Genomic DNA, 22,378 nt, shown 5'->3' on the forward strand with positions numbered 1-22,378 from the left:
AACTGACTCATTTGAAAAGATGCTGATGCTGGGAAAGATTGAAGGTGGGAGAAGAAGGGGATGACAGAGGATGAGATGGTTGGATGGCATCACCAACTCAATGTACATGAGTTTGAGTAAATTCTGGGAGTTGGTGATTGACAGGGAGGCCTGGTGTGCTGCAGTCTATGCGGTCGCAAAGAGTCAGACACAACTGAGAGACTGACCTGAACTGACTGAAACTAGCTTACAAAATCATGGGATACTTTGTGATCATATCTTTCAGATCCTTTATTTAAAACTAATTCACTTGAAATCTTCACAACCTCTATCTAGAAAATGGCAAGGTCAAGGACTCTCAGAGCTAAATATGAATGCACAGAAGTGTACACATGGAGGCTGGCTCAAGGGCAAAATAGATGTGCAAGTGGGCTAATATTTACTTTAATATTTACTAGCCCCAAATAACCATTGGAGTCCTTGGTTTAGTAGCCAGTAATAGTTCTAGTAAGAAAGGAACTGGAACAGGTATAGTAATCTATTCAGCCACCACAAACACACACAACATATAACAGTCATTTATCCTGACCATTCATCTCTAAACTACATCCTGCTGCTGCTGCTAAGTCACTTCAGTTGTGTCTGACTCTGTACAACCCCATAGATGGCAGCCCACCAGGCTCCGCTGTCCCTGGGAGTTTCCAGGCAAGAACACTAGAGTGGGTTGCCATTTCCTTCTCCAATGCATGAAAGTGAAAAGTGAAAGTGAAGTCGCTCAGTCGTGTCCCACTCTTCACGACCCCATGGACTACAGCCCACCAGGCTCCTCCATCCATGGGATCCTCCAGGCAAGAGTACTGGAGTGGGTTGCCATTGCCTTCTCTGAAACTGCATCCTATAAGCATGCTTATCTCTATGATTTGTAGGAGTTTGGGAGAAAGCCAAGTTTACCATTACCAGGAGCTCTCTGAATAGCCCACTGAATAAGAAGAAGGCAGAATTTGATTTTGTTGTTGTTTGTATTTTGCATTACAGAGGAGGAGCATACAGGATTTAGTACTTGAAACAATTTTTCACAAAAAATACGTTGGCAAAAATACTTATTCATGGTTTCTCCACAATGGCAAGCATGTTCAGTTGTGTCCAACTCTTTGTGACTCTGTAGACTGTACCGCCCTCCTTGCAGCTCCTCTGTCCATGGAATTTTCCAAGCAAGAATATCAGAGTGGGTTGCCATTTCCTATTCCAGGGGATCTTCCCGCCCTAGGGATTGAACCCACATCTTCTGTGGCTCCTGCATTGGCAGGCGAATTTTTGACTGCTGGCACCACCTGTGAAGCATCAAGTAGCATCTTTCAAACAAAGGTAATTTGAAAAAGATCATAATTCTTAATTTCAGTCCACTTCAATAGCTCACAAAACTGTAACACTTACAAAAGTGGCAAAGGATTCCACTTAGTGAGGTGTATTTAAATTCAAATAGTATATTGAAGAAGGGGCTTCCCAGGTGGCTCAGTGTAAAGAATCCACCTGCCAATGTAGAAGACAAGGGTTTGATCCCTGGATGAGCAAGGTCCCCTGGAGAAGGAAATGGCAACCCACTTCAGTATTCTTTATTGGGAAATCCCGTGGACAGGGGAGCCTGGCAGGCTACAGTCCATGGGGTTGCAAAAGACTAAGACATGACTTAGCAACTAAACAACAATACTGAAGAAATTAGGGAGTAATTATTCTAACCGAAGCTGTATAAAACTCTCATAGTGTTCAGGCTAAGAAATATAGCAAGTTAAAAACAAACAAGAAAACAACATATGGATGTGCCTTACAGAAAATGATTAAAAGCCACGAGTTTGGTGCTAATTGCCTATCCATAGCACCTGCTACCTGACACTGTACAGTCTGTACTAAGCAAGGTGGGTGGCCAGAAGGATCCACAAGGCCATCAGGTTTGACCCCAATTATCTTTTATTGTAAATAGGCCATATGTCAAATTCCAAGATAAACTGGAAACATTTGATCTCTGTCTGTCCCTAGATTAATTTTAAAGATTCATTTTGTATTCTTACAGATCCTTTATTTGGGCTGCTTTGCTCTTAAGTTTTAAAGAAAAGACATCTTATATTTGCCTTTATCTATGCAAGAGGATTCTCTCTTTAAGAATAATTTGGGAGGGAGAGAATTTAACAGTCAGAACATATTTTAGAGAAAAGTGGCACACAACGAGCATAACCAGAATTTAAAGTAATGACCAACAACATCCACAGAGTTTCTTCATAGGAATCCATGTTTATGCAAGTGAAAAGATAACAAAGAAAATATTTAGTACCATGCTTAACAGAGATGGATGCTTTAACAAATTTCCTCATTTCCCCATGCAAATCATTGCAATATCCATGCAAACCAACACAAATAAACATATCACACATGAAAAAAAATAGTCTTATGAGCATTTGAGGCCTATTTGGAACAAAGGTTCTTTAAGAATGACTATTAAGCCTCTGAAAAGATCCTGATTTATTCAAAAATTAAAATAACATTAATGTAAACCAACATGGCCTACAACCAAATAGATTCTGCATGAGTGAGTCAGGGCAATGTGATTTTCATAAAACAATTTGGCACTAAAACTAAACAGCATAGCAGAATAGAAGCCATACAGCCCAATTGCCACCCAAACACTCATGATCCTGTACAACTTATGTACTTTAGAATTTTTGCACACAAATAATCTTGGAGAAAGAAGCTCTGTAGAAATCAAGTTTTTCTTCCTAATCAGAATGGATAAAGACTTTTTAAAAATCTAATTTTGAAGGGGTTTGTCTATTTAGTAAAACACCCCTGAAGTTATAAAATGTGTTTGTTTGGGTCTTTTTTTCTTTTTCTGGAAAGACTATTCCATGAGTGTTAGCCTGCCAGATTAACTGCCCTTGAATCTATGGGTAGAGCCACTTTTGTGCTCATTCATATATGAGCAGGTCTCTAATTCTAACATCAGAGTTATTGTTTGCATTCCACAGATAAGATAAACTAGAGCTTCAAGCAGTGGAAAGATGAAGCAGAGCTGAAAAGGGCAAGAGTGAGAAAAGCAATAAAGGGCTGAATGAAGGAAAGAAGATCTTACTGGAATGGAAAGAATATAGCATCCCGCTCTAGTCCTGTCTGACCTTGGTTACTACTTAATTTTGAATTTTGTGTAATGATACTGAAGAAGAAAAGAGAGGTAACTGGCGAGATAATGAGGTACTGACCTCAAAGGCCCTTGAGGTCACATTCAGGTCTCTCACACATATCCACTGATCTCTTCTCCCTGTCCCTATGCCACTTTCCCTCTCATGACCCCAGGTTCCCTCCTCACAGTTCATTCCCTCCAACAGCATCCTTTATTCTTTTCAATCCTGTAGAAGAACATCATTTTATGTTGAGAAAACAACTAATTAAAAAATATAGAAACATTTAGCTTAACCTAATATATATATATGCTATATATACACATATGCTATGCATATGGTCTAATGAACTTTCCACCTTTCCACAATAAAGGATTAATAAGAACGAAGCAAGATCTTCACAGTATCAGTGATCATTAATGATGTATTCATTCCCAATAAGTGTTGGTGTCACATCGATGATGTATCTACATGTATACCTAATTATAATATTAAATAGCCAGCATACATGATTAATTTATTTTCCTAAGCAAGTACACATTAAGAACTTGTTTCTAGAAAGTTTTTAATGAGTCTCTTGTTACAGTGATATATAGGCTCTGGTCACATGAGAAGTTCATCTACTCCTAAGACTGACCCTTAATTTAAAAAAATTAAAATATTTATTGTTTGTAAGATCACTGAGAAGAACTGACCACACCCAGGAGACAGAAAAAGACAAAGGCTCTCTAGACTTTATTTATTCAGACAAGCTTCGGTTTTCAAATGTCATCTGAAATATATAGTGCATGAAAGATGATTCCCTGAAACTTCAGGGAAAGAACAAGTTCTGACAGCAGTTCTTACCATCCTTGCCTCCATCACTCTCTCACTGTCCCAGAGAAGAAAGTAAAAATGTGGCATTCAGGGGCATCTGAAGTGGGCAGCATACTTATATACATCATGACCTTTGATGAGCTTTCTCCACATTCTGGACTCAGGACCTGATGGTCCAGGGAAATGGCCAGCCCAACTGTGAGCTGGAAGTCACTACTCACCCAGATGATACCCCAGTAATGTCACCAGGTAAATCACCCTACTTTCTGGGTCACTCTTTTTTTTTTTTTGGCTGTACATGCAGCATGTGGAATCTTAGTTCCCTGACCAGGAATCAAACCTGTGCCCCTAAAGTAAAAGTTTGGAGTCTTAACCAGTGGGCCACCAAGGAAGTCCATGGGTCACTCTTTCTGCAGCCATGAAATGAAGATCCCTAACATTCCTGGATTCTAAACAAACGTTGCTTGATGTAAACTAGAAAAATTAGTTAAAACATTTTTTACATAGTCTAATATTTATAATCAACTCCATCAATAGCTGAATATCCAGCTTGTAGAATACTGATGGACTTCATTGCTGGTATTGTTTGTTTTCTTTTATAATTATAAATTTCCCTGACCTTAAGAGGGAAGGGGTTAAAATATGAACCATCTCATTGCACTATTTATAACAGAATTCCTAAAATGTTTAGTATGGAGGAAAGTAGAAGCTAAATATCCTAAAGTGAGGTTTGAGGATTTGGCATTCCACTTATCTGTATTTTCACTTTGTACATCTGAGGACATTTTACATTTTAATGGTACATACTGCATTTCTGAATTGAGCAAAGCACATACTGGACCTAATCTAATTCAGTGGTCTCCCACCTTTTTGGCACCAAGGGCCAGTTTCGTGGAAACAATTTTTCCATGGACTGGACGGGAAGGGATGGTTTCAGGATGATTCAAGCACATTCTGTTTATTGTGCACTTTATTTTTATTATTATTACATCAGCTCCACCTCAGATCATCAGGTGTTAGACCCTAGAGGTTGGGGACCCCTGATCTAATTAATAATTTTAACTTTCTCAGAAAAGAAGATGAGTAAATTCCTATATATTAGAGTTAAGAAAAAGAAGATGGAGGAGGAGGAAGAGGACGGAGGAGGGGGAGGGAAGGGGGTAGGAAAGGGGGAAGGAGAGAGAAAAGGGAGAGGGAGGAAAGAGAAGAAAAGAGAAAGGAAAATTAAGAGTGCACGGACATGGATTTCCTTGGCACTCCAGTGGTTAAGACTCTGCACTTCCAATGCAGGGGGTGTGGGTTTGATCCCTGGTTGGGGAGCTAAGATCCCACGTGCCTTGCAGCCAAAACCCATAACACAGGAACAATATTATAACAAATTAGATAAAGACTTTTAAAATGGTTCACATCAAAAATAATCTTATGAAAAAAGAATGCACTAACAATACGTTCCAGAACGATGCATTCCTTCACCTGCCCATGTTACCCTACAAACAATGTTCACAAATCTGCAAAACTGTTTATAAACCAAGACATCTAGAACCTGAGGGTTCCACTCTATTTCAACCGAATCTTCCTGGTAAAAGCTTTCTTTCATTCTGATGAGGTACATGTGTCCTAATATTTTCTTTCAAACATACTTTTAAATGTTAATGAATCTGTGAAAGGGAATAAGTCTTATACCTTTTTCATTGCTGTTCTGCTCCACCCCCTAAAAAACTGAAAGTATCTATCCACTCTGACACAGCTAATTTTACCTCAGTTCTAAATACAAATGCACTTGTTGGGTACACCTCCTGGCCTCTGATCAGCATTCCAGCAACCACATAGGTTACAGAATTCAATGATTCAATACAGGAAGAAAACAGCAAGCAGGTTATGTTGGATGGAGCATCAGGTGCAAGACATTGCATTCTGGAAGAAACCAGGGGAACATAGGCTAGAAACAAAGCACGAAAGAACACACCTTCTTTGAAAATAAACTGGACGTTTTATTGAGCAAAGGAGAATTATCCAAGCTGTGTGTGTGTGTCTATGTGTGTCTCTGTGGTTCAGTTGTCTTCTTTTGGTTGGTTAGTTGTGTTGTGATTGCTTGTCTGGAGGAAACAGGATTAGATGATCTGAGCTTTGGGAGAATGGGTTGGGCATCCACATGTAGGATGGAAAGAAAGCAGGAAAGACTATAGAGAGAACAGCTGAGTCACAGAGAAGGCACAAACTAAGGCAAGAGTGGCATCAATAGGGAAGAAGGGAAACAAAGCTTAGCAACTCATAGAAATATAATCTCCTAAACTTGACAATGGTTTGGGTGTGGGATGGGCATGGTATTGAAAACAATGCTTTTGAGTCTTGAGAATTAGGTAGATATCCTAACAGATTTAGGGGTCTTTGATAGGGACATGGAACTCCAATTAAATATGTTGAACTTGAAGTCCCCCAGAACACTCTGGTGTAGATGTGTGGCAGGAATCTGGAATGCAAGTCAAAGCTCAGGAGAGAGCTTGAAACTAGAAATGTAGATCTGGAAGTCTTTCAACTGAACTCCTATAATTGACTGAAATGAGTCACTGGTGAGCTATTAGGAGAAATAGGGGAGAGACGGGAGTTGGGAAATTAAATATAGTCTAGATTTCCAGTCAGTCACAGACATTGAACCCAACCTATCTCAAAGCTCACTAGTTCTTTCTTCTTCCTCACCTCCATTTATTTATCATTTTTCACCCCCAAATGTATCCTTCCTTCTGTCACCACTTCTTATACTGCCTTCGTTATTTCTATTCTCAGCCAAGAAAGAACTCTTGTAAGTCATGCTTGGCTTTCCTTAGTCCTCAAATCCTATATATCCTTCTCCTTGAAAAATCTCTTCAATCTAGCATTCTTTGTGCCAACTTAGTCCCTGAATTTTAGGTCCTTCTTATGTTTGACCTAATCTGTCAAGACATATTCCTAATGGAACACCCAGTCTCTGGCCCCTCCCTGCTCTAGCTATTCTCCCCATTACCTCTAAGAGACATCTTTCTAACAGATCAAACGGATCACATCCCCACAAGATGCTAAATCTCTGACGGCCAACTTTGCACAGAGTGTACACCAACATCTGGGCTTACAAAGCCCATATCTACCTGGGAAAATGCAGGTGATCAAATATTACCGTTTCTGTGAGGCCTTTCCCATTCGGTCTCTTCCTTAGCATGCTCTACCCAGCCCTGAGATTTGTGCTCCCAGCTGTGAAGGAGTAGCGGGAGAGGCTGAGGAATCTCAAAGACCAGTGCTTAAACAATCAAGAGAAGGGAGGTTAAGATCCTGGAAGATCATGGTGGAAGGGACTTCCCCAGTGGTCCAGTGATTAAGACTCCACCTTCCAATGCAGGGCGAGTATGGGTTTGATCTCTGATCAGGGAAAAAAGATCCCACATGCTACGGGGCGCAGTCAAAAAAGTAACAATAATAATGGGAGACGGTAGAGAGTAGAAAATGATAGTCCAGAAGAACTAAATCCTTCATGTGGTTCTCAAGGCCTGATGACCCAAGCCCTGCCCAGCTCTTCAGACTCTTCTCAAACCACCCTCTGGCTCTCTGCAGTCACATCTCATAGGCCTTCTTGCAATACCACCAGTGCCCCTCTGAATATGTGGCTCCCTCAGGTGAAATCACTCTCACACACCTCTGACCTGCTAACCTAGATCCATCTCCACCACAGTCTCATTCCTGCAGGGGCCAGGGCTGACTCTCAGACCATGTCTGGTACTCCACACATATTCTTCCTGAGCCCTGAGATCTTCCTTTACAGCCCTTAATGTTGGCAGGTTGATACTCTCTACATTCAGCAACACACACACACACAACTCGGGCAGATCTTAGTAGTTAATAAAGTATTAACATATCTAGCTTATTTCTATATATTATTCAAAACATGATTAACAACCTCATTCTGAAATGTTAGCCTTCAAAAGCCCAAAGATGGACAGAGTAACTTATTATCTATGACCTAATACAGTTTGGGGGGCTTCCCCCATGGCTCAGTGGTAAAGAATCCACCTGCAATGCAGGAGACGCAGGTTCAATCACTGGGTCAGGAAGATCCTCTGGAGAAGGAAATGGCAACCCACTCTAGTATTCTTGCTTGGGAAATCCCATGGACAGAGGAGCCTGGCAGGTTATAGTCCATGGGGTCACAAAACAGTCAGACATGACTTAATGACTAAACAACAGTGATACAGCTTTCAGAAGGTAAAAGCAGATTCTCAAATGTGTGCCCCTGTTACAGACTCAAAAACCCACTCAATTGTTTTTTGGCTTGTTTTTTTTTTTTTTTTTCAGCTGTGTTGCTTAAGGCTTACAGGACCTTAATTCCCCAACCAGGGATCAAACCCGCATCCCCTGCAGTGGAGGCATTGGAAGCGTGGAGTCTTAACCACTGGACCACCAAAGAAGGTCCATGCAATTCTTATTAACGGTCAAGACCTGTCAACATTTATAAATTAAATCCTTTTTTATGATCATGGAATACTTACATGTGCATAGGTCGGGTGAACATGTGAAAATTAGGACCAGCTGAATCCAAGAGAAACACAGAGATAGATGAGTAGACATTCCAGTCTGCCAATCTACACTCAGAGCAGGGAGCATAACAACCATCTTTACTCTGGTCTTATCATGGCAGACCCACAATAAATATTTATTAACTGGAGGATGCTGCTGCTGAAATCTTGAGAAATGAGCACTGAGTTTTGGGTAGCTGAACAGGATGGAAAAAGTGTGGGATAATTGTACAGTGCAGACTTCCCAGGATGATGATGAGCAATTGTGGTTAAACAATAGTTTGGAAACAGGAGTGGTGAGAAAGAGGGTTTCCACAGTAGGGAGCAGCACTGTTGAGCCAGTTAAAAACAAACAAAAAAAGAGCTCTAATTATGTTTAAATGGGAAACCGAGGTAGAATTTGGAGTGCGGGGTTAAGATTCTTTTTTTTTTTTTTCCCCTGAAAGCCCAGATGCAGACACAGGCTCCAAGCTTTCCAAGAGTGTGGTGAATATGCTATACACATGGCCCTGGCACTGGGGATGTTGGTGCAACCTTCAGGATCCTGTTTATGCAGGATTTAGTCCATTTCCCCATCCCCCCCCACCCCGCCCAGAGAATAGCTAATGAAAATAAGAATTGCCAAGATTTCTTGGCAGACCTATCACCACCAAAATCCGACTTCAGATTGAGATGATTAAGAGCATGGCTTGTTTTATAAAAGGTACCATTGAGTTGGTGTCTAGCAGGAGCTCAGTATCTATTAGGTCTTTGGAGATGCTTGAGTGAAAGGTGTTCTATACTAAAATTATTGGGTTTCACCATATGCTCCCAGTTGGTCACAGAGGTGAGAAACAGCTGATTCCTCTTTGGAAGGCAAATCCTCAAGTCCCTTGAACCAACAGCTTTTAGGAACCATATTTGTCAGTTGTAAATTCACTTCTGATTTTTATTCATAGAAGCCATCTAGTCTAAGCTATTTATTTATCCACACATACCTATCTCATTCTCTAATTGCATTTAAAATCTTATAGGGGAAAGCTGTTATAAAACACATCCTTGTTACATAAGGGAGCCATATCCGTACAGGTTGATGGCGTACTAATTTATCAATATCTAGAATTATTATGAAGAAGCTGTTTGAAAGTACCAGAACAGGACCAAAGTTTCATTCATTCATGAAATGATTGATTGCATAGACTAGGCAGAAATGGATTCATATTTCTGAATACATGTTACTTTATATCCCTCAAAGAGAAAAATACATTTGCACTCAATGTGCATTTACAGGATAATATGACACAGGTGTGGTGATGTTAGAAAAGAGAAAGCCAGCTATAAAGAAGAAAAATAAAAGCTTTTCTAGGGAAGAAACTCAGATTTCAGAATGGAGCTGTGGATTTGGAAACAGGAAAACAGCCAAGCCAGAGGATGTTTTTCATATTACAGAGAAGCTCTGTCTACCAAAAATCTCACAAGCAGAGGTCTTAGTAGGGCATATTATAAGACAACATCAAGTTTATGACAATGAAGATCTTGATTTCAACAGCTGAGACCATTAAGACAGGCTGAACAGAAGGCAGCTACTCAGCATGGAGCCAACATGAAAAAGACATGGGGAAGAGGCAACAGAAAGTATTGGAACACTCACCCCCTGCAGAGTTTCATGTTGCTGCTGTATTAAATGACACACTCCTGTTTTGAAGAAGCATTCAGCACCGATATAAAAATTTTAATGTGTCTATCTTTCTGGTGGACACAAGACTTTTTTTATACACCGTCACATTTACGCACATTCTTATTCTCAACACAGCTTCATGTTAATTTTTAAAACTGAATTCGTAGGTTCTTAATCATTGCAATGGACATGAGTTTGAGCAAACTCTGGGAGATGGTGAAGGACAGGGAAGCCTGGTGTTCTGCAGTTCATGGGGTCACAAAGAGTCAGACACAGCTTAGTGACTTAAAAACAACAATTATCTCTAGTTACTCCTAATACATTTGAGGACTTTGCAAGATGGAAAAATAAGTTGTACTAGACATTTAATTTTTTTAAATTGACTACAATGGCTTTTTGCTGACACAATTTAGAAACTATACATATCAAAGTACCTGTTAATATTAAACACTGAGGTTGGAAATGCCAGAAAGAAATTCTTGAATTAGAAACAACTGCATACTTTGCAATGGATGTTATGATGATAAAGTAAAAGACAGCTGGGAATCTATTTATTTTAAATGCATCTTGGCAGCCAAGTGAAAAGTCAAATAATGATAAAGGGTATGCTAATAACAATAATAATAATTCATCTTCTAGCATTTATTGAACATGAATGTGCCAAGTATTGTGGCTTTAAATAAGATCATCTAATTTAATGAGCCAATTTCATTTATATGGATTTTTAAAAATCATCATTACAAACCTAACAGGCAGATACCCCAGGGTATATGTTCTGAGAGTTTAGTTTGGTGGTTAAACAGTTAGAAGCATGGATGCTACAGTGAGACAGGGTTGGAATTGGTCACGCACTCTAAGTGCATGACCTTAAGCAAGTTACTTAATCTCTATACGTTTTTGTGTTTTTCATCAACAAAATAGGATTATTAGTGAAAATTAATTGCTATACTATATGTAAGAGGTTTGAAACGGTGCTCAAAGCATGATAGCTGTTATGATTATCCCTATTTTGTTGCTGTTATTCTGTCACTAAGTCATGTCTGACTTTTTGTGACCCCACGGACTACAGCATGCCATGAGTAAATTGAGGCTGAGAATTTCAGAGACTTGCAAAGCCCAGACAGCAATAAGCAGCAGATCTAGGATATGAATTTCAGCAGAATCACCCCAGTTCACTTCTGTTCAGTTATTCAGTCATGTCCAACTCTTTGCAACCCCATGGACTGCAACACTCCTGGCTTCCCTGTCCATCACCAACTCCCAGAGCTGGCTCAAATTTATGTCCATCGAGTTGATAATGCCATCCAACCATCTCATCCTCTGTCATCCTCTTCTTCTCCTGCCTTCAATCTTTCCCAGAATTAGGGTCACCCCAGAGACCAAGATTTTAGTCATATGTCATCCTTGACGCAAAGTCTTGAACATATTTTTATAAAGAATTTGACCTTTAGATTTTATACAAGGTACATTTATGATTATTTTTAAATTCCTATTAAAATTTATATCTGGATAAGTAATTATGGGCCATATTTAAGGTGGACTCACCGACATGATTCAATTAGTCATAGAGCCTACTTTGAATTTTGACCCACCCTTAGTTTATCCTATGACCTTGCATCATCCTATATTTAATTCTTTTAGCTTAAAAAACCATTATTTTTCTAAGACAAAATGGAGAAGGAAAAATATTGTGAATTTTGTAAATCATATAAAGAAATAGATTCTTGGAGTATTTTTAAGTTGAAACTTTAAAATCACAAATCTAATTAAAATTTGTATCTTTCTAAAATTTCAAACATCCACTGGATCATCAAAAAAGCAAGAGAGTTCCAGAAAAATATCTATTTCTGCTTTATTGACTACGCCAAAGCCTTTGACTGTGTGGATCACAACAAATTGTGGAAAATTCTTAAACAGATGGGAATGCCAGACCACCTGACCTGCCTCTTGAGAAATCTGGCAGGGCAGGAAACAACAGTTAGAACTGGACATGGAACAACAAATTGGTTCCAAATAGGAAAAGGAGTACGGCAAGGCTGTATATTGTCACCCTGCTTTTTTAACTTCTATGCAGAGTACATCATGAGAAATGCTGGACTGAAAGAAGCACAAGCTGGAATCAAGATTGCTGGGAGAAATATCAATAACCTCAGATATGCAGATGACACCACCCTTATGGCAGAAAGTGAAGAACTAAAGAGCCTCTTGATGAAAGTGAAAGTGGAGAGTGAAAAAGTTGGCTTAAAGCTCAACATTCAGAAAACTAAGATCATGGCATCCAGTCCCATCATTTCATGGCAAATAGATGGGGAAACAGTGGAAACAGTAGCTGGCTTTATTTTTGGGAGCTCCCAAATCACTGCAGATGGTGACTTCAGCCATGAAATTAAAAGATGCTTGCTCCTTGGAAGGAAAGTTATGATCAACCTAGAAAGCATATTAAAAAGCAGAGACATTACTTTGCCAACAAAGGTCTCTCTAGTCAAGGCTATGGTTTTTCCAGTAGTCATGTATGGATGTGAGAGTTGACTATAAAGAAAGCTGAGAGCCAAAGAATTGATGCTTTTGAATTGTGGTGTTGGAGAAGACTCTTGAGAGCCCCTTGAACTGCAAGGAGATCCAGCCAATTCATCCTAAAGGAGATCAGTCCTGAGTGTTCATTGGAAAGACCGATGCTGAAGCTGAAACTCCCATACTTTGGCCACCTGATGCGAAGAGCTGACTCATTTGAAAAGACCCTGATGCTGGGAAAGATTGAAGGCAGGAGGAGAAGGGGATGATAGAGGGTGAGATGGCTGGATGGCATCACTGACTCAATGGACATGAGTTTGGATAAACTCCAAGAGTTAGTGATGGACAGGGAGGCCTGGCGTGCTGCAGTCCATGGGGTTGCAAAGAGTTGGACGTGACTGAGTGACTGAACTGAACTGAAAATTTCAAATCATACCAGACACTTAGCATTTCATGAAAATGAGTACTGAGAATAGTTAAAGAATTTTGTGAGGATAAGATGAACTCCCAAGCATTTTCTTTGTTTTTTTTTTTGTGTGTGTGTGTGTGTGTGTGTCTATTTTTTAAATCACCAGCTGCCAGAGTCCCAAAATGAACTCAAAATTACTACAATCTTCTTGGTACCCTCCTAACATACCTTAAAGACCACTAACCTATAGATATTTGGATGCTTTTCAACATACTAAAGGCTCTGGGTTTTGCTACCAATACTCTTGCCTCCTGTTATAGCACGCTGGCCCACTGCCAGAACCAATTGGGAGGACAGCTTTCTCACTAGACTGAGTTCTCTGAGCAAAACACCATTTTTCATTCATTATTGTATCTGAAGCAGCTTGCACAGGGCCTGGTGGACAGTAGAAGCAGATGATGATGATGGTGATGGTGGTGGTGGTGGTAGTGATATAATATAAACAAAAGAGCCAGAGCCTAAGTTTTGACATGAGACCCTACTTCAAAAGTCAGCTCTTCTTCCCTATTACAAGCAAATGACCTAATCTCTGAGCCTGGCTTTCCTTTCCTATAAAATGGCTCCATAGTTACTGTGAGAACTGTCACACAATGCTCCTGCTGCTGCTGCTAAAGTCACTTCAGTCGTGTCCAACTCCGTGTGACCCCATGGACAGCAGCCCACCAGGCTCCTCTGTCCACGGAATTCTCTAGGCAAGAGTACTGGAGTGAGCTGCCATTTCCTTCACACAATGAAATCACTCTAACTCAATACGAAACTCAATGAGGTCAATCAGTGTGACTTTCATCCCCCTCTGCCTGCTTGTGGAATAAACACCTGAGCCACCATCCAGCCTGACTCCTGGATTCACCCCTACCCTCACCCCATCTAAAGAGTAACCTTGTCCTGTACCCCCTCCCCCACTGCACCCAGCTCAAAGAGTGAGCAAGAAAGCAAGGGAATCTGTTGCATGTTCTCACTCCCCTTGCTGCAGTCAAGACGCTGGTGAACAACAGTCACAGGATCACTTTTTTGCCTAGATCCACCTCCCCACAGATCAAGAACATGAGCAGCTGAGATTGCTTGCCAGGGGAGGCTACTGGCTGAGACAGGAACCACACATCTGCTTTGACTCCCTTCAAACTCAGCCTGATTTAAAATGAAAAGCTTATGCAGTGTTTACTTGAAGGGCCAAAGTCAGATGGAAATTTTTTCAACTGTAAAATTCTAGCCCAGTCAGAAGAACTCAAAGCTCTAAGGAGAAACGTAAAGGCTAGTCCAGGCCCACAATAAAACTTGGGTAAAACAGGATGTGGTTCCTATTTTAATTTGTATGTCTGTCCGTGTTTCTGCAACCAATGATTTGAGGAAGAAAAAGTAGATCTTTTTGGGAAAAAAAAAGAAAAATCAAAGTTTTTTGAAAGCCAGTCAAGAACCTATCAATATGTCATAAAACCAACTTGGTCTTATTTTAGGGTGGAAAGTGTTATGATCTAAATACAGGCTGGTGGATTTGTAGATCACTAACACTAGTAAAATCTCTAGAAAAATGTCCATTACCCTCTAGAGTGAGCCACTGGTCTTCAGAAATCTGTGCACTTGGATATATTTGAAAAGTGAAAGTGAAAGTCGCTCAGTCGTGTCCGACTCTTTGTGATCCCATGGACTGTAGCCTGCCAGGCTCCCCTGTCCATGGAATTCTCCAGGCCACAGTAGTAGAGTGGGTAGCCATTTTCTTCTCCAGGGTATCTTCCCAACCCAGGGATTGAACCCAGGTTTCCCACTTTGCAGGCAGATTCTTTACCATCTGAGTCACCAGGGAAGCCCTGGTGGATATATTTAGGCTTCAGTGAATATATATATTTAGGGTTCACTGAATACGCTGTAACCTTTTGTATTAAAAATCCCATATTGCCTTCTGAAAGAGTCTTTGTGGTGTGTCTTAGGAAGACCTACCTCACCATTTCCTTTTCTATTATTACATGTTAAAATGATTGAGGGTCTTATTAGTCCAAAATCGTTTTTGCAATCACAGAGCATGGTTTTATTTAACACCTACTTGCCTCTTACCTCTTTGACTGCTACCCAATATGTGATCTTTAAACACAAAGCCAGAGTCTTTCTCTCTGAATATGTCCCAGGTCCCCATCCCTGGATTCCATATTGCCTTCCTTGGCATCACCATGGCACTTGGCTGGTATATCTCATCCAGTACCTTATATAGCAGTTATTTGTACACTTGGGGTATGCCCCTCAGTGCCCTCCGGCAAGAGCTGGGTACAGAGGTGGGGAGACTTTACTCACCTCTGTGTCCCCTGAAGCACCAGCTCCTTTAGTGAATCAATACTGAGATGATAAAATTAAAGAAACCAAGGTCAGAACAGCCAATGTGCAGTGAGTTCACCATTAAGTATCGTTTGCAGGCAAATGGATGTGCCCTTTGTTCTGGAACCAGGACCATCTTGTACATGGAGTGACGTCTCAGGGGCATACATGCAATGTGCTAATAATTGGGTACTCACTGCCAATCAAACCTCAAAGCCTGCTTTTCCACAAACAAAATAGAAGGTCCTGAACAACAACAAAAAACGTCTAGAGCGCCGGTTTCTATAGCCAAAATGTGTTCAAAAATGAGATCCTGTAAAACTCTGCTTCATCTAGTGCCAAGGCATCTGAACAGCCTGCACCATTATTTAAGAGTCTTTTCATTTTCAAACCTCAGTCACAATTTGGAGACTTACATTTCACAAGTAGAACCACAGCCTTGGAGGGATTTTCTACTGCTAAGGCAACCAACTGCAGCCCTGCTTGGGAGATTCCAAGATGCTATAGGAGGTTTCTGTATGTTGAGTTTATTTTCTTTCTAAATCAGGTGTTTACAATAATTTTTTTTAGTTTTCCAATTGGAGCATAGTTGCTTTACACTGTTAATTTCTGCTGTACAGCAAAGTGAATCAGCCATACATATACATACATCCCCTCTTTTTTGGATTTCCTTCCCATTTGTCACCACACAGCACCAAAGAGAGTTTCCTGTGCTATACATTAGGTTGTCATTAGTTATGCATTTTATGCATGGTATCAATCGTGGATATATGTCAATCCCAATTTCCCAGTTCATCCCACCCCTCCTTGGTATCCATACATTTATTCTCTATGTCTGTGTCTCTATTTCTGCTATGCAAATAAGATCATCTTTACCATTTTTCTAGATTCTACATATTTACGATATTTGTTTTTACAATAATGTTTTTTTAAAAAGGCACATGTCACAGAAGTTAAAAAGGCTGCTTCTAGAACACATTTTGCCCAGGCTCACCCAGAGAATCATGGACACAAGGGAGAGGTGTCCTTTGCCACACCCATAGCTCAGTTTAGACAGCTGAACCCTAATCATAACTGCAGAGGATTATACCAAAGCCCTGATTGCAGATTCAAGGAAATGAATAACAATATAATAATTTATCCAGTGCCTGCTCTCGGCCAGATATTTTGTCAGGTGCCTTATGTACGTTACCACTAATCCTCACTAGATCCCTACAAGGTGAGCTTTTTCCTCACAGTCCAACAGATGAGGAAACTACAGCTCAGAGAGTTTCAGTAACTTGCCCTCAAAGTCATGCCACTACCAAATGCCCATGCTAGGATTTGAAGTCAAATCCTGTTTTGCAGTGCACTTTACTCCAAAGCCCACACACTTTCCATTTTATTAAATTCCCTTTATGAAATACAGATTCTAAAACAGAAGAGTCCTCTTGAGAAAATATGACACTCATTCATTAAAACAAAGTTGGGAAACTGTAAGAATTCACATTACCTGACATCTGGTGATCATCACTATTCCTCAGCAGAGAAGCCCCCAAATACCAAACAGCTTTTCATGCAGGGAGTAGGAATTTGAATTCTCAGTCAGGCTCGGCTCAAATCACAGCACCATATTAAGGCTCTGTGAGCACCTGAAACCACCTGGAGCGACCTCCCATCTTTCTCCATCCCAAAATCCTAAACTCCATCCAACTCCGCAGTGGGAGGAGTTCAGGTCTCCCCTCCTTCCTTCCTGCCGGAAGTGGCTCTCTTCACGCTTCCGCTGTAGTGGCCATGGAGGCCCCTGTTAAGTCAGTCAAGGGCTATCAACTATCAATTTAGTCAGACAACTGTTTGGACTCTTGTATGAGGACTGATTGGAGAAAGCAATGGCACCCCACTCCAGTACTCTTGCCTGGAAAATCCCATGGACAGAGGAGCCTGGTAGGCTGCAGTCCATAGGGTCGCTAAAAGTCAGACATAACTGAGCGACTTCACTTTCACTTTTCACTTTCATGCATTGGAGAAGGAAATGGCAACCCACTCCAGTGTTCTTGCCTGGAGAATCCCAGGGACGGGGGAGCCTGGTGGGCTGCCGTCTATGGGGTCGCACAGAGTCGGACACGACTGACGCGACGCAGCAGCAGCATGAGGACTGATTTAGGTTGCTCTGCCTCATTCCCTGCAAGAAATCACCATAAGTTCCATTTCACCATGAGGCTTCAACACAGGCCAACTTGGCATTGGCCAAATGGCAAAACTGCCACCAACACTGTCTAGAGTGGTAAAACTGCCGTCAGGACAGCCTATTGAAGATTGAGCCTGGGGGATTTAAAGAAACACAATAACTAAATGCAATGCTAGATTCTGACTCTGTAAAAGTGGCAAAACCTGAAGGGATTCTGAGGAGACAGTAGCAATGTCAATACTAATTTCATCATTTTGATGACTGTATTGTGGTTATGTGGGGAAAAGTTGTTTATAGAATGTGCTAGTGGTAAAGAAGGTGACTGCAATGCAGGGGGATGTAAGAGATGCAGGTTCGATCCCTGGCTCAAGAAAATCCCCTGGAGGAGGGCATGGCAACCCATTCCAGTATCCTTGCCTGGACAATCCTATGGACAGAGGAGACTGGTGGGCTATGGTTCATGGGGTCCTTCCTTCCTGAAGGACATAACTGAAGCAATTTAGCTCACACATGCTCGCAAACTTTGAGGTATTTAAGTCTGATGGGTTATAAGTCATCAACCACCTTCTTTAAGAAACTTTCAAATGGATTTTTATTAGTTTCCCAAATCTCAAAGATTTTAGTAAATTTCAATTAGAAGTAAATTTTTTATTAATATGGAGATTTTACCAGTTGAAAGGCTAATAATCTAATATTCCTAGTTTCAATGATGCTTAATCATCCATCTCGAGTTTTACATTAAATGTAATAAAAATGTGATCTGAAACTACCCCCCCCTAAAAAAAAGGGAGAAGATTGAGGTGTCTGCAGCCCACTTATCCATCCCCACCCACCTTTCCCTGGTGCAAAAAGTACATTTCTGTTTTAGGAAATTTGTACAATAACTGATGGGATTCAAATGTCGATGCAAAGAGGTGTTTTTAGTTGATTGATTTTTTTTTTTTTTTAGTTATTTTATAATAGTCAAAAGTTCTGAATCTCCGAAGGTAAAGTTCTTTCCTATGAGCGTTATCAGCGGTAGGCAAAGAGACGATACAGTGTGAGAGAGATGAGGAAAAAGAGTAAGAGGCCACACAGGAGAGGCAACAATTGTCCTGAAAGTTAAGAAGTGAATGTGGACCAATGCAATAATTTTCAGAGAGATGTCATTCAGTTCTGAATTGCTTTATAATATTAGATACAAAAATTTTAGGAAAGATGTAAAATGAAATCATGCTTTCTGGTCACTAATACTGAAGCTGATGTATTATTCTCCTCACCCCCTTGTAGCTAGCCACACATATTCCACCTTGTCCTAAGTCCAAAAGAGTACCTTGATATTGATAACTAATCTACACTGAGACTTATATTCCACAAATTCCCCAGATTAATGAAATATCGAGGATGGAAATTTTACTACTTGCTCTTTATCACCTCCCAGCATCCCACACAGGGTCCCTGGAACAGTTGTTGTGGTCAATTACTCAGTCTTGTCCGACTCATTGCAACCCCATGGATGTAGCAAGTCTGGCTCCTCTACCCATGGGATTTTCCAGGCAAGGGTACTGGAGTGAGTTGCCATTTCCTCCTCCATGGAATCTTCCTGATCCAGGGATGGAACCCGTGTCTCTTGTGTCTTCTGCATTGGCAGGTGGGTTCTTTACCACTATCACCACCTGAGAAGCCCCTGGGACAGATGAGGTTTTTAATAATATGTGTTGAGTTGACCTGGATAATTGCTGAGTAACTTCAGGAATTCTAAGGCAGCAGGAGACCACTCTCCAGAATATTGAATAGGTATCCCCAGATTTTGATGGGCATAAACCATTGCTTCTGAACATTTCAAATTATGATGCCAAAAGGTATCATAAACATTCTAATTTTTATGTATTCTCAAATTGGAGTACTGCTGGGTTTTCAGAATCTATATGGAATTAGCTCAGAGAAGTTTCACTTGGCAGCTCTAAAACCACTTCTGACTTCTTGCTCTTACAATGATTGATACCAATAATAAGCACATTGGAAGCTTCTTCCCTGAGGATAAGAGATCCTTCTCAATTATGTCACTGGGTCAACAGCACGTACTTTCTATGGAGTAGTTTAATGGGTATTAATAACTACTTTTTTGCATAGTAGGAGCAAAGACCAAAAAAAAAGAGAGAGAGAGTATCCAGGTTACATGTGCAGACTCATCAAATCACAAATTAATTTATTTCACAGGATCCCCAACAACAGATGTCCCTAAATACAGTCATGAGACGATATCCAAAAAACCACCATGTAAGGATTTTCAAGCTGTTCACAAGCCATCCAGCCATGGATCATCTGCTTGTAAAGCATGCTGGTCAGAGAAACCAGATCATCATTCCAGACAGTAATTATCATGCTTCCCTGAGCACATTCAGGAGGTTGTCCTGAACACTGGCGGGAAGCCAAGTCTGGGGCCTAAAATTAGCTCTCATATTGGAAAGATCCCAGGGAACTTAGCACATGTCTGGATATTGGACTAAAGTAGGCAAAGACATCTACCTGCATTTGAGAATGAACCATGTAGCTGCAGTAAGAAGCCTATACATTATACAGCTACTTTAGAAGACAAGGTCTTCCCTGATAGCTCAGTTGGTGAAGAATCTGCCTGCAATGCAGGAGATCCAGTTCAATTCTTGGGTCAGGAAGATCCTCTGGAGAAGGGATAGGATACCCACTCCAGTATTCTTGGGCTTCCCTAGTGGCTCAACTGGTAAAGAATCCACCTGAAATGTGGGAGACCTAGGTTCAATCCCCAGGTTGGGAAGATTCCTTGGAGAAAGGAAAGGCTACTCACTCCAGTATTCTGGCCTGGAGAATTCCATGGACTGTATAGTCCATGGGGTTGCAAAGAGTGGGACATGACTGAGCAACTTTCACTTTCTCTTCACTTAGAAGACAAACTCATCAGTCCTGGGAAGCTCTTCTTCAGAGTGAAGTACCCTGAAAAAGATGATCATATTGACCAAAAACATTCATTATTTTCTTTGTTTCTTTTTGGTTTTGAATGCTGTGAAGAAATGCTGCTCTAAGTCTAATCCTCCAGTTAGACTGCTTATTTCCACTAAAGCTTGTGTTGATACATTCTTTGTAGGACTTGTGATAGAATTATAGTTGTCAATGAACTTGATAATTAGAATGTAAACCCTATTAGGCAAGGACCAGGTCCATCTTGTTCAGCATCATATCTTGTTCACTAAATAAGTAAGTGTTAGTTGCTCAGTCGTGTCTAGCTCTTTGAACCCCATGGACTGTAGCCCGTCAGGTTCCTCTGTCCATAGAATTCTCCAGGCAAGAAGAATACTGGAGTGGGTAGCCATTCCCTTCTCTGGGGGATATTCCCAACCCAGGGATTGAACCTGGGTCTCTTATATATTCTGCATTGCAGGAGGATTCTTTACTGTCTGAGACACGAGGGAAGTCCTATCTTTTTCACTATCATATCCCAAATGCCTGCCCAGAGTCAAACTCTCAATAGAAGTTTGTTGGAGGCATGTATGCATGTATGAATGTTCAGTAAACATGTATTGACTATATGCATGCACTCAGAACCATGCTAGAAGCAGATCAAGCCAGCTAAAGGAATCAGAAGTCAGCAGACCAGACCGGCTGAATCAATTAACAACAGTGACAAACTCGATTAAAGAGATGTAAAACTCCAAGACAAACAAGAGCTAAATCCGGATGCCCCCTCTCCCTCTTCTCAAGCCACGATTTCATATCATAATTACATTGCTGTCTCTAAGAGTTTTGCCAGTTCCTCTCAGGTTATGGGTCCAGGTGGTACGAAGGGCAGAGAGCAGTTGGTCAGACATGTAAGGTTGTCATGCCAATGAGTTTCAGCAGAGTTGAAACTCAAGTGATCACTACTAAGTGATCACCCAGTCAATAAAATACTTTCTAAACTGCCATTAGGTGTTGGCTTTTTAGCCTCCCCAAAACTCATCACAGCCTAAAGGCAGATGGGGACAGTAACTGGGGAAACCTAATACACAGGGCCTACTTGTCACTCATGAGTATAAAAGACATCTTCAAAGAGTCTTAGCCTGGCTGGATAAAGGCTGGCAAATCAGTCAATCCTAAGGAAATCAACCCTAAATATTCACTGGAAGAACTGATGCTGAAGCTCCAATACTTTGGCCACCTGATGTGAAGAGCCAACTCATTGGAAAAGACCCTGATGCAGGGAAAGATTGAAGGCAGAAGGAGAAGAGGGTGGCAGAGGATGGGATGGTTGGATAGCATCACTGATTCAATGGACATGAACTTGGGCAAACTCCAGGAGATAATGAGGGACAGGGAAGCCTTGTGTGCTTCAGTCCATGGGGTCGCAAAGAGTCAGACATGACTTAGTGACTGAAAAACAACAACAAATCTCCTATAACTGTCTGGTTTGGGGGCTGCCTGCATCACCTATTGTGTGACTTATAACGAATCTTCAGGATCCAGCCAGGTCTACAGAATGAGACTCTATTGAGAAGACCCCATGCATCTTTATTTTTCACAATGCTCTGATTTTTACACATGCTCTAGTTAGAGTATCATGATCTCTAACCAACAAATCACAGAAGAAATCAAAAAAGAAATCAAAATATGCATAGAAAGGAATGAAAATGAAAACACAATAACCCAAAACCTGTGGGACACTGTAAAAGCAGTGCTAAGGGCAAGGTTCATAGCAATACAGGCATACCTCAAGAAATAAGAAAAAAGTCAAATAAATAACCTAACTCTATACCTAAAGCAACTAGAAAAGGAAGA

The sequence above is a fragment of the Bison bison genome, unplaced genomic scaffold, assembly GCF_000754665.1.
Source record: "Bison bison bison isolate TAMUID 2011002044 unplaced genomic scaffold, Bison_UMD1.0 scf7180017864241, whole genome shotgun sequence".
Classification (NCBI taxonomy): Eukaryota; Metazoa; Chordata; class Mammalia; order Artiodactyla; family Bovidae; genus Bison; species Bison bison.